A 15000-nucleotide genomic window follows, 5' to 3' on the forward strand; every position below is an offset into this window, starting at 1 on the left:
ATAACTTAGTCACAATAACATAGACACAATAACATAGACACAATAACATAGACACAATAACATAGACACAATAACATAGACACAATAACATAGACACAATAACATAGACACAATAACATAGACACAATAACATAGACACAATAACATAGACACAATAACATAGACACAATAACATAGACACAATAACATAGACACAATAACATAGACACAATAACATAGACACAATAACATAGACACAATAACATAGACACAATAACATAGACACAATAACATAGACACAATAACTTAGTCACAATAACATAGACACAATAACATAGACACAATAACATAGACACAATAACATAGACACAATAACATAGACACAATAACATAGACACAATAACATAGACACAATAACATAGACACAATAACATAGACACAATAACATAGACACAATAACATAGACACAATAACATAGACACAATAACATAGACACAATAACATAGACACAATAACATAGACACAATAACATAGACACAATAACATAGACACAATAACATAGACACAATAACATAGACACAATAACATAGACACAATAACTTAGTCACAATAACATAGACACAATAACATAGACACAATAACATAGACACAATAACATAGACACAATAACATAGACACAATAACATAGACACAATAACTTAGACACAATAACATAGACACAATAACATAGACACAATAACATAGACACAATAACATAGACACAATAACATAGACACAATAACATAGACACAATAACATAGACATATCAGGATTACAACACAGACATGGAGCAATATAGATAAGAGCAATAATTGAAATGGAACACATCAACACATCAGATGCTGAATGAATTGGTGGATGTATAAAAAATGTATTGTCAGTTGCTCTCTTACTCATACATATATATATATATATATATATATATATATATATATATATATATATATATATATATATATATATATATATATATATATATATATATATATATATATATATATATATATATATATATTATTAAATATGACCGAAAAAGTAAGATTAATAATTCTAACACGAATTTTCTCAATATTTCTTATGTTTCTTTTCACTGTTGATGGTAATTGTAAGATCAATTCTCCAAAATTCATTTTTATTTCTAGTTTGACGCGACACTTGAACGCGTTTCGTAATAACTTATTACATTTTCAAAGACTTTAGTTTACACACACACACAACTATAACCTGCAAACACTGAACAGAGTTCTACTATGCTATGATTTAAACAGCTTTCATTTTATACCCGCATTTTGGGTGAGGTGATATGTTACAACAGTTTTGGATGAGATGAACAAAACTTTCAACACAAGACAGAACACGAAACAATGGGTATAAATTGGGTAAATTAAAGGGAAGAATGGAAGTAACTGCAGAGGGCCGATTGGCCCATATTTCTTGATACTTCTATATTGGTGCGGGGTCTTGAAGTGGGTAGAATATAGTTGTGCATTAATTGGCTGTTGATTGCTGGTGTTGACTTCTTAATGTGTAGTGCCTCGCAGATATCAAGCCGCCTGCTATCGCTGTATCTATCGATGATTTCCGTGTTTTTTGTTAAGACTTCTCTGGTGATGGTCTGGTTGTGGGAAGAGATTATATGTTCCTTAATGGAGCCCTGTTGCTTATGCATCGTTAATCGCCTGGAAAGAGATGTTGTTGTCTTGCCTATATACCGAGTTCTTTGAGGCTTACAGTCCCCAAGTGGGCATTTGAAGGCATAGACGACATTGGTCTCTTTCAAAGCGTTCTGCTTTGTGTCTGGAGAGTTTGGTTTATGCTACTACGGCCAAAGTATGAATAGCAGAAAACTTGTGTTAATGGTCCCGAGGTCTGTGGATAATGGTGCATATTACTGAAAGAATAAAAGAATAAATAATAAAAGAGTGTGAAAGTAGTTAATTTGTGGATCAGAATATGACACTCCTGCTATTCTGCTCTTTCGGGAATTCTTAAGAACACGACCAGCCTATGACTGTCCCGAACCCCAGACCAGTCCCCCCCACCCACCATTCCACCCCTTTTCTTTTCCTATCTTCTCTTATTTAGTGTTGTATGTTCTGGACTATTTGTAATAGTTGACCTCATAACCCGAATGATGCACTCTGGTTGGGGTTGAATGAGCTCATTAAGACTCTCCCATGTTTGTGTAGTGTGGTGGTACAGTGGTACAGCACTCAGCTTTGTGGTGTGGTGGTACAATGGTACAGCACTCAGCTTTGTGGTGGTGTGGTACAGTGGTACAGTACTCGTCCCATACAGGTCCTCGTCCCATCGAGGGGGCATTTCGAGTGTTCAAGTATGTGAATATATTCCATTGTAGCTTTAAATGATGAAATTCCAGGGACTCTGTTACTAACAATTCATCTCCACCGATTTCGTAGGGGGGTCATTCTCGGAGCCGTTCTCGTTTAATGGGAGCAACGGGGCAGACCCAGACCCGACTATGCGGGTCACCCTGCAAAGTATCTAATCTTCAGCCCTGGAGAAAGAGACATTCTCTCTAATACAGGTGAGAAGACTCGTCTCCACAGACATAAATAATAAATGATGTATGAGAAACATTGGTAAGTTCATACACAGTTAAGTTTATCTTATCTTCTGCCATCATTTATTTCTTATTTTACTTTATTTTTTGTTTTCTTTTTCAAAATTAATTGGTCGCAGATTTAGGAATACAATGGATGGGTTGAGGTTGTGACCAACTCGAATTATTAAGACGTCAATCGACAATCGACTTAAGAATGGTCCAGGGCGGACCGAAACGTCGTCGTTCCTTCACCTTCTAGTGTGTTGTCTGGTCAACACACTTGAGTCACGTTATTGTGACCCATCGGCTACATTAAGACGCCAAACACAACCCAGTAAACAGCAGGCGTTACCTCTCTGGAGAGCCACACACACGCGCAAGAATACCAAGCAGTTGACGAGCCTAAAATCCAGCTCTCTGAAAACCCTCTTCAATCTCTTGCCCCAGAAACAATATGGGGTCCCCAGTCCTTTGGATACGAACGTGAACCCCCGTGGTTGACAGGCTGAAGAAGAGGCAGTTACAGCCCGGGTGGCCACACACACATGAGCCACAGGGACGTTAGAAGGAACTTTTTCAGTGTCAGAGTAGTTAACAGGTGGAATGCATTAGGCAGTGATGTGGTGGAGGCTGACTCCATACACAGTTTCAAATGTACATATGATAGAGCCCAGTAGGCTCAGGAATCTGTACAAAAGTTGATTGACGGTTGAGAGGCGGGATCAAAGAGCCAAAGCTCAACCCCCGCAAGCATAAATAGGTGAGTACACACACACACACACACACACACACGCGCGTGTCACTCTTTCAGGAGTAAAGACAAAATTCCATTTGGACCACAACAGACTCGAGTCTGGATTTCGAGTCTGAATCAAAGACGACTCTCGCTGGGCGGGGCTTCGGCTTCTCTTGATAATCTTATATTTTGGCCAGGCTGTGGAGATCCGGTACTTCCATGTACCGGATCTACCTTGTTTAACAGCCGTCTAACAGTAGTTTAACAGCCGTCTAACAGTAGTTTAACAGCCGTCTAACAGTAGTTTAACAGCCGTCTAACAGTAGTTTAACAGCTGTCTAACAGTAGTTTAACAGCTGTCTAACAGTAGTTTAACAGCCGTCTAACAGTAGTTTAACAGCCGTCTAACAGTAGTTTAACAGCCGTCTAACAGTAGTTTAACAGCTGTCTAACAGTAGTTTAACAGCCGTCTAACAGTAGTTTAACAGCTGTCTAACAGTAGTTTAACAGCCGTCTAACAGTAGTTTAACAGCCGTCTAACAGTAGTTTAACAGCTGTCTAACAGTAGTTTAACAGCCGTCTAACAGTAGTTTAACAGCCGTCTAACAGTAGTTTAACAGCCGTCTAACAGTAGTTTAACAGCCGTCTAACAGTAGTTTAACAGCCGTCTAACAGTAGTTTAACAGCCGTTTAACAGTAGTTTAACAGCCGTCTAACAGTAGTTTAACAGCTGTCTAACAGTAGTTTAACAGCCGTCTAACAGTAGTTTAACAGCCGTCTAACAGTAGTTTAACAGCCGTCTAACAGTAGTTTAACAGCTGTCTAACAGTAGTTTAACAGCCGTCTAACAGTAGTTTAACAGCCGTTTAACAGTAGTTTAACAGCCGTCTAACAGTAGTTTAACAGCCGTCTAACAGTAGTTTAACAGCCGTCTAACAGTAGTTTAACAGCCGTCTAACAGTAGTTTAACAGCCGTCTAACAGTAGTTTAACAGCCGTCTAACAGTAGTTTAACAGCTGTCTAACAGTAGTTTAACAGCTGTCTAACAGTAGTTTAACAGCCGTCTAACATTAGTTTAACAGCCGTCTAACATTAGTTTAACAGCCGTCTAACAGCAGTTTAACAGCCGTCTAACAGTAGTTTAACAGCCGTCTAACAGTAGTTTAACAGCCGTCTAACAGTAGTTTAACAGCCGTCTAACAGTAGTTTAACAGCTGCCTAACAGTAGTTTAACAGCCGTCTAACAGTAGTTTAACAGCTGCCTAACAGTAGTTTAACAGCCGTCTAACAGTAGTTTAACAGCTGTCTAACAGTAGTTTAACAGCCGTCTAACAGTAGTTTAACAGCCGTCTAACAGTAGTTTAACAGCCGTCTAACAGCCGTTTAACAGCCGTCTAACAGTAGTTTAACAGCTGTCTAACAGTAGTTTAACAGCTGTCTAACAGTAGTTTAACAACCGTTTAACAGCCGTTTAACAGTAGTTTAACAGCCGTCTAACAGTAGTTTAACAACCGTTTAACAGCCGTCTAACAGTAGTTTAACAGCCGTTTAACAACCGTTTAACAGCCGTCTAACAGTAGTTTAACAGCCGTCTAACAGCCGTTTAACAGCCGTCTAACAGCAGTTTAACAGCCGTCTAACAGCCGTTTAACAGCCGTCTAACAGTAGTTTAACAGCCGTCTAACAGTAGTTTAACAACCGTTTAACAGCCGTCTAACAGTAGTTTAACAGCCGTTTAACAGCCGTCTAACAGCAGTTTAACAGCCGTCTAACAGCCGTTTAACAGCCGTCTAACAGTAGTTTAACAGCCGTCTAACAGCCGTTTAACAGCCGTCTAACAGTAGTTTAACAGCCGTCTAACAGCCGTTTAACAGCCGTCAGCACAGGTCAATATAAACCTTTAACAATTCTAATTGAGTAAATCAAATAAACATTCTTCACTAAGTGGACGCTGATCAATACACACTCGGCCGGACACCAATATATTTCACTCGGAATATATTTTGTTCCATTTGTATATTTTCTCTCGGTAAACATTGGAATTTTGGCTCATGACACATTCGTCAACATTAGTTAGCATTGGTAAACATTTTAATACATCTACCGGCATGTTCTCGGTGTGTCTACTGTGTGGCCCAGTAAGGAGGGGGGGGGGGGAATCTACTGTGTGACACAGTATCTACTGTGGAATCTACTGTGTGACACAGTATCTACTGTGGAATCTACTGTGTGACACAGAATCTACTGTGTGACGCAGAATCTACTGTGTGACACAGTATCTACTGTGGAATCTACTGTGTGACACAGAATATACTGTGTGACACAGTATCTACTGTGGAATCTACTGTGTGACACAGAATCTACTGTGTGACACAGTATCTACTGTGGAATCTACTGTGTGACACAGTATCTACTGTGGAATCTACTGTGTGACACAGTATCTACTGTGGAATCTACTGTGTGACACAGAATCTACTGTGGAATCTACTGTGTGACACAAAATCTACCGTGTGACACAGAATCTACTGTGTGACATAGTATCTACTGTGGAATCTACTGTGTGACCCAGAATCTACTGTGTGACACAGTATCTACTGTGTGACCCAGAATCTACTGTGTGACACAGCATCTACTGTGGAATCTACTGTGTGACACAGAATCTACTGTGTGACACAGCATCTACTGTGGAATCTACTGTGTGATATTATCGCCTGGTCATAAAATTCTAATAAAATTGTGGACCAAGAATTACAGTCACTAAACCCTCGTTGGTGGTGCTTTACCAAGTCTCGTATCTCCAGACATGATACTGCTTGATATCTGCTTGTTATCTGCTTGATAACTGCTTGAAACCTGCTTGATATCTGCTTGATACCTACTTGTTATCTGCTTGATAACTGCTTGAAACCTGCTTGATATCTGCTTGATACCTACTTGATACCTGCTTGATATCTGCTTGATACCTATTTGATATTTGCTTGATACCTGCTTGATACCTGCTTGATATCTGCTTGATACCTGCTTGATACTGCTTGATATCTGCTTGATACCTGCTTGATACTGCTTGATATCTGCTTGATACCTGCTTGATACTTTCTTGAATGGGTTTTATGAGTTCTACTCCCCAAGCCCGGCCCGAGGCCAGGCTTGAATTGTGAGAGTTTGGTCCACCAGGCTGTTGCTTGGAGCGGCCCGCAGGCCCACATACCCACCACAGCCCGGTTGGTCCGGCACTCCTTGCAGGAGAATATCTAGTTTCCTCTTGAAGATGTCCACGGTTGTTCCGGCAATATTTCTTATACTCGCTGGGAGGACGTTGAACAACCGCGGACCTCTGATGTTTATACAGTGTTCTCTGATTGTGTCTATGGCACCTCTGCTCTTCACTGGTTCTATATCCTCTTTCTCACAATGTTCTCCATCACCGTGCAAGGTATGCAAGAGTACTGGCTTGTAGTTCAGTGCCCCCCTGCCTGTCTCCCGTCTTGCATATTGGGACTATACTCTTTGTCTTCGAACCTTCTGGTAGGTCTCGAGTTTTCAGTGACTATTATGCACAGTTGAAAGTGGCAAGTATATTACTTCTGCTCCCTCTGGCAGCATTTGTGGTGGGCCTGTTCTGACAGCACAGCTTTGTCGTGTTCGGTTCAGGTAGATGCCTCTTTACGTTATCTCTGGTAATCTTTAATTCCTCCAGTTCTTCTCAGTTTTACACAACATCCGTCAGTTAAGGGACTTTCTCTTTGTTGTGAAGACCTCTTATAATCTGTTGTCTTGTTTCTCATCCTCCTCCCTGTCCGTGAATGTGAGCATGTCCTCCTCTGCTCTCAGTTAATGCTGTTTTGCTGCTGCTGTGTATGCGAAGTAGTTTTGGTTCGTCTCCTGTACCTCAGTGTCTCATCTCAGGCCGGAGTCCTTGTTACTGAGTGTATGGCTGTATGATGTGTGTGTGTGTGTACTCACCTAGTTGTGCTTGCGGGGGTTGAGCTCTGGCTCTTTGGTCCCGCCTCTCAACCGTCAATCAACAGGTGTACAGATTCCTGAGCCTATCGGGCTCTATCATATCTACATTTGAAACTGTGTATGGAGTCAGCCTCCACCACATAACTTCCTAATGCATTCCATCCGTTAACTACTCTGACACTGAACAAATTCTTTCTAACGTCTCTATGGCTCATTTGGGCACTCAATTTCCACCTGTGTCCCCTAGTGCGTGTGCCCCTTGTGGTAAATAGTCTGTCTTTATCTACCCGAAGTAGATAAAGTGTGTGTGTGTGTGTGTGTGTATTTACTATTTGCGTCTGCAATATATTTCCTTTTTTTTCTTTTTTTTTGAGACATATACAAGAGTTGTTACATTTTTGTACATTCTATTATATCTGCTACATATATTTCTTACACACACACATTCATGCCCCAGGAAGCAGCCCGTAGCAGCTGTCTAACTCCCAGGTACCTGTTGACAGCTAAGTGAACAGGTGCATTCGAGTGAAAGAAACTCTGCCCATCTATTTCCACCTCGGCCTGGAATCGAACCCTGGCCCTTAGGATTACGACTCCCGAGCGCTGTTCACTCAGCCGCGAGGCCCACCAACCGCTGTGTGTGTGTGTGTGTGTGTGTGTGTGTGTGTGTGTGTGTGTGTGTGTGTGTGTGTGTGTGTGTGTGTGTGTAAGAGAATATAGATGTGTGTGTACGTGTGTCTGCACGCGTGTGCGTGTGCGTGGCGTGACTGTGGACGGGCGTGTGTTGGAGAGACGTGCGTGGTGCCTCCGTTCACAGTAATTAAAGTGTCACTCACCTGACAGTGTCCTGACAGTGTCCTGACGGTGTCCTGACAGTGTCCTGACGGTGTCCTGACGGTGTCCTGACAGTGTCCTGACGGTGTCCTGACAGTGTCCTGACAGTGTCCTGACAGTGTCCTGACGGTGTCCTGACGGTGTCCTGACAGTGTCCTGACGGTGTCCTGACAGTGTCCTGACAGTGTCCTGACAGTGTCCTGACGGTGTCCTGACGGTGTCCTGACAGTGTCCTGACAGTGTCCTGACGGTGTCCTGACAGTGTCCTGACGGTGTCCTGACAGTGTCCTGACGGTGTCCTGACAGTGTCCTGACGGTGTCCTGACAGTGTCCTGACGGTGTCCTGACGGTGTCCTGACGGTGTCCTGACAGTGTCCTGACGGTGTCCTGACGGTGTCCTGACGGTGTCCTGACGGTGTCCTGACAGTGTCCTGACGGTGTCCTGACAGTGTCCTGACGGTGTCCTGACAGTGTCCTGACGGTGTCCTGACGGTGTCCTGACGGTGTCCTGACGGTGTCCTGACAGTGTCCTGACGGTGTCCTGACAGTGTCCTGACGGTGTCCTGACAGTGTCCTGACGGTGTCCTGACAGTGTCCTGACGGTGTCCTGACAGTGTCCTGACGGTGTCCTGACAGTGTCCTGACGGTGTCCTGACAGTGTCCTGACGGTGTCCTGACAGTGTCTTGACGGTGTCCTGACGGTGTGCTGACGGTGTCCTGACAGTGTCCTGACGATGTCCTGACGGTGTCCTGACGGTGTCCTGACAGTGTCTTGACAGTGTCCTGACGGTGTCCTGACGGTGTCCTGACAGTGTCCTGACGGTGTCCTAACGGTGTCCTGACAGTGTCCTGACGGTGTCCTGACAGTGTCCTGACAGTGTCCTGACGGTGTCCTGACAGTGTCCTGACGGTGTCCTGACGGTGTCCTGACAGTGTCCTGACGGTGTCCTGACGGTGTCCTGACAGTGTCCTGACGGTGTCCTGACGGTGTCCTGACGGTGTCCTGACGGTGTCCTGACAGTGTCCTGACAGTGTCCTAACAGTGTCCTGACGGTGTCCTGACAGTGTCCTGACAGTGTCCTGACGGTGTCCTGACAGTGTCCTGACAGTGTCCTGACGGTGTCCTGACGGTGTCCTGACACAGTAATCGTTCATAACCCCACAAGAACTCCTGCAACCTAAACACGTCAAGGAATCATCCACTAATTCTCCTTATTTTATTATTAACAATCCTTTTAACCTAATTTTATCTAACTGTATTTGAATGAAAAATCATATTAAGATAAATGTAGTACAAATATAATTTGTATTTATATAAAAGATGTTTGTGCTTCTTCACTAGACGTCGAATGTTTATTTTATAAACGTTCCTAGGAGTGTTGTTGTTAATTTTGTAATACTGTAATGTAATGTTATACATACAAACTTGTATGTATTTGACCACACAGTATTATAAATGAGATGTCCTGGGAGGCTGGTCCAAGCACCCTTGGAGGGGCGTGGTAAATGGGAGGCTGGTCCAAGCACCCTTGGAGGGGGCGTGGTACCTGGGAGGCTGGTCCAAGCACCCTTGGAGGGGGCGTGGTACCTGGGAGGCTGGTCCAAGCACCCTTGGAGGGGGCGTGGTACCTGGGAGGCTGGTCCAAGCACCCTTGGAGGGGGCGTGGTACCTGGGAGGCTGGTCTAAACACCCTTGGAGGGGCGTGGTAAATGGGAGGCTGGTCCAAGCACCCTTTGAGGGGGCGTGGTACCTGGGAGGCTGGTCCAAGCACCCTTGGAGGGGGCGTGGTACCTGGGAGGCTAGTCCAAGCACCCTTGGAGGGGCGTGGTACCTGGGAGGCTGGTCCAAGCACCCTTGGAGGGGGCGTAGTACCTGTGCCCATCCGGGCTCAAGAAGGGTGCCTCTTTAGTACAAGCTTGGAGTAGTTTCCTTAGAATGTTTTCTGATCTTCCAGTTTTCTTTCAGTTACTTCCATTCTTCCCTTTAACTTACCCAATATTATACCCATTGTTTCGTGTTCTGTCTTGTGTTGAAAGTTTGTTTTCACCTCATCCAAAACTGTTGTAACATATCATCTCACCCAAATGCAGGTATAAAATGAAAGCTGTTTAAACTCTGTTTAGTGTTTGCAGGTTATAGTTGTGTGTGTGTAAACTAAAGTCTTTGAAAATGTAATAAGTTATTACGAAACGCGTTCAAATGTCGCGTCAGACTAGAAATAAAAATGAATTTTGGAGAATTGATTTTTCAGTTACCATCGACAGTGAAAAGAAACATAAGAAATATTGAGAAAATTCGTGTTAGAATTATTAATCTTACTTTTTCGGTCATATTTAATAATATATGTCTACAGGAAAGACTGCTACCAAAATATACTAATATATATATATATATATATATATATATATATATATATATATATATATATATATATATATATATATATATATATGTGTGTGTGTGTGTGTGTGTGTGTGTGTGTGTGTGTGTGTGTGTGTGTGTGTTTACTAGTTGTGTTTACTAGTTGTGTTTTTTGCGGGGGTTGAGCTTTGCTCTTTCGGCCCGCCTCTCAACTGTCAATCAACTGTTTACTATTTTTTTTCTCCCACACCACACACACACACACACCCCAGGAAGCAGCCCGTGACAGCTGACTAACTCCCAGGTACCTATTTACTGCTAGGTAACAGGGGCACTTAGGGTGAAAGAAACTTTGCCCATTTGTTTCTGCCTCGTGCGGGAATCGAACCCGCGCCACAGAATTACGAGTCCTGCGCGCTATCCACCAGGCTACGAGGCCCCTGCTGTGTGTGTGTGTGTGTGTGTGTGTGTGTGTGTGTGTGTGTGTGTGTGTGTGTGTGTGTGTGTGTGTGTGTGTGTGTGTGTGAACGTGGTGAACCTTTAACCACGTTCAGAGTATACCCACATATGCACAGTTAGGCTGGCAGAACATAATATCCTGTATGGTATCCGGACTCCAAGGCTGTTATAAAAAATGACTATTTCAGTGATTAAAGTTTAAGACAAACAAAGTTATGAGGAGCATGAGTGAATGACCTGAGCATCAGTATAGAAAAGGAGAACCATTTTAGAGCAAACATAATGCCAAACCTGAAGCACACATTAAGAGATTAACTTTAGCCGGACACATTAAACTGTCCGGCGTCCATGTAGCTGGACACATTAAACTGTCCGGCGTCCATGTAGCTGGACACATTAAACTGTCCGGCGTCCATGTAGCTGGACACATTAAACTGTCCGGCGTCCATGTAGCTGGACACATTAAACTGTCCGGCGTCCATGTAGCTGGACACATTAAACTGTCCGGCGTCCATGTAGCTGGACACATTAAAGTGTCCGGCAACCGCGTAGCTGGACACATTAAAGTGTCCAGCGTCCATGTAGCTGGACACATTAAAGTGTCCAGCGTCCGTGTAGCTGGACACATTAAAGTGTCCAGCGTCCATGTAGCTGGACACATTAAAGTGTCCAGCGTCCATGTAGCTGGACACATTAAAGTGTCCAGCGTCCATGTAGCTGGACACATTAAAGTGTCCGGCGTCCGTGTAGCTGGACACATTAAAGTGTCCGGCAACCGCGTAGCTGGACACATTAAAGTGTCCGGTGTCCGTGTAGCTGGACACATTAAAGTGTCCGGCGTCCATGTAGCTGGACACATTAAACTGTCCGGCGTCCATGTAGCTGGACACATTAAACTGTCCGGCGTCCATGTAGCTGGACACATTAAACTGTCCGGCGTCCATGTAGCTGGACACATTAAACTGTCCGGCGTCCATGTAGCTGGACACATTAAACTGTCCGGCGTTCGTGTAGCTGGACACATTAAAGTGTCCGGCGTCCGTGTAGCTGGACACATTAAAGTGTCCAGCGTCCGTGTAGCTGTACACATTAAACTGTCCAGCGTCCGTGTAGCTGGACACATTAAACTGTCCAGCGTCCGTGTAGCCTGACACATTAAAGTGTCCAGCGTCCGTGTAGCTGTACACATTAAACTGTCCAGCGTCCGTGTAGCTGGACACATTAAACTGTCCAGCGTCCGTGTAGCCTGACACATTAAAGTGTCCAGCGTCCGTGTAGCTGTACACATTAAACTGTCCAGCGTCCGTGTAGCTGTACACATTAAACTGTCCAGCGTCCGTGTATCTGTACACATTAAACTGTCCAGCGTCCGTGTAGCTGGACACATTAAAGTGTCCAGCGTCCGTGTAGCTGTACACATTAAACTGTCCAGCGTCCGTGTAGCTGTACACATTAAACTGTCCAGCGTCCGTGTAGCTGTACACATTAAACTGTCCAGCGTCCGTGTAGCTGGACACATTAAAGTGTCCAGCGTCCGTGTAGCTGTACACATTAAACTGTCCAGCGTCCGTGTAGCTGTACACATTAAACTGTCCAGCGTCCGTGTAGCTGTACACATTAAACTGTCCAGCGTCCGTGTAGCCTGACACATTAAAGTGTCCAGCGTCCGTGTAGCCTGACACATTAAAGTGTCCAGCGTCCGTGTACACCTCCCAAGAATGTGTCCACAGGGAGGCGTGTGGGTGCTGGCCCGCTGTGAGGATCACTGGGTGTTCCGTCCAGAAGTGGAGTCCTTAAATAAATTATAATATACACCAAACCTAAACTAAAGTCCAAAAATACACCACTTGGTGTATCTTGGTGTATCTCTGTATCTTCGGCTCGTTGGTGAGGTGTGTGGCCTCAGCTGCGGGGGCCGACAGGTAACATGGTAGCGACATGAAAGATTTACAGAGGTACTGACAAAGTAGATACGCATGCATTGTTCAGGATTAGAAACAGTCGAAGAAAGCGACGTAGATTGAAATCAGAAAAGGATTAGTCAGGGACATGTCATTCCTAAGGTTCCGGGTTCGATCCCCGGCGGAGGCGGAAACAAATGGGCAGAGTTTCTTTCACCTTGATGCTCCCTGTTCACCTAGCAGTATATAGTTACCTGGGAGTTAGACAGCTGCTATAGGCTGCTTCCTGGGGATATATGTGTGTGTGTGTGTGTGAGTGTGTGTGTGTGTATGTGTGTGTGTATGTGTGTGTGTGTGTGTGTGTGTGTGTGTGTGTGTGTGTGTGTGTGTGTGTGTGTGTGTGTGTGTGTTAGAGATAAATATATGAAGTAGACATACTAGAGGAAAGAAATAGATTGGTTAGAAAGGCGGGGTCCAAGAGCTAATAGCTCGAGTCTGCAGACACAAATAGTAAATACACACAAAGGAAACATAAATATATCTGACCAGATTAATTTCGACAGACAGACACTAACCACTCATATTAATTTTATATGTTATTAGTACATATCACCATGGAGGACCCCATAGTGTGACCCCCATTATTACCATGAAGGACCCCATTGTGTGACCCCCATTATTACCATGGAGGACCCCATAGTGTGACCCCCATTATTACCATGGAGGACCCCATTGTGTGACCCCCAATATTACCATGAAGGACCCCCTTGTGTGACCCCCATTATTACCATGAAGGACCCCATTGTGTGACCCCCAATATCACCATGGAGGACCCCATAGTGTGACCCCCAATATTACCATGAAGGACCCCATTGTGTGACCCCCAATATTACCATGAAGGACCCCATTGTGTGACCCCCAATATTACCATGAAGGACCCCATTGTGTGACCCCCATTATTACCATGAAGGACCCCATTGTGTGACCCCCAATATTACCATGAAGGATCCCATTGTGTGACCCCCAATATTACCATGAAGGACCCCATTGTGTGACCCCCATTATTACCATGGAGGACCCCATAGTGTGACCCCCATTATTACCATGGAGGACCCCATTGTATGACCCCCAATATTACCATAGAGGACCTACATTGTGTGACCCCCATTATTACCATGGAGGACCCCATTGTGTGACCCCCATTATTACCATGAAGGACCCCCTTGTGTGACCCCCATTATTACCATGAAGGACCCCCTTGTGTGACCCCCATTATTACCATGGAGGACCCCATTGTGTGACCCCCATTATTACCATGGAGGACCCCATAGTGTGACCCCATTATTACCATAGAGGACCCCATTGTGTGACCCCCATTATTACCATGGAGGACCCCATTGTGTGACCCCCATTATTACCATAGAGGACCTACATTGTGTGACCCCCATTATCACCATGAAGGACCCCATTGTGTGACCCCCAATATTACCATGAAGGACCCCATTGTGTGACCCCCAATATTACCATAGAGGACCTACATTGTGGGACCCCCATTATCACCATGAAGGACCCCATTGTGTGACCCCCAATATTACCATGAAGGACCCCATTGTGTGACCCCCATTATTACCATGAAGGAGCCCCTTGTGTGACCCCCATTATTACCATGAAGGACCCCATTGTGTGACCCCCATTATTACCATGAGGGACCCCATTGTGTGACCCCCATTATTACCATGAAGGACCCCATTGTGTGACCCCCATTATCACCATGAAGGACCCCATTGTGTGACCCCCAATATTACCATGAAGGACCCCATTGTGTGACCCCCATTATCACCATGAAGGACCCCATTGTGTGACCCCCAATATTACCATGAAGGACCCCATTGTGTGACCCCCAATATTACCATAAAGGACCTACATTGTGTGACCCCCAATATTACCATGAAGGACCCCCCTAGTGTGACCCCCATTATCACCATGAAGGACCCCCTTGTGTGACCCCCATTGAGGACCTCCATTTATTAGTATTATATAATATGGGTCAACGTCGTCCAATATTGTATATATGGATGAGGTTGTTTACTCACCAACAAGATAAACAAGGATATCCCTGACAAACAAACAATGAGAGCGACTGTTCCATAATAACACATAT

Source organism: Procambarus clarkii, chromosome 6, assembly GCF_040958095.1.
Source record: "Procambarus clarkii isolate CNS0578487 chromosome 6, FALCON_Pclarkii_2.0, whole genome shotgun sequence".
Classification (NCBI taxonomy): domain Eukaryota; kingdom Metazoa; phylum Arthropoda; class Malacostraca; order Decapoda; family Cambaridae; genus Procambarus; species Procambarus clarkii.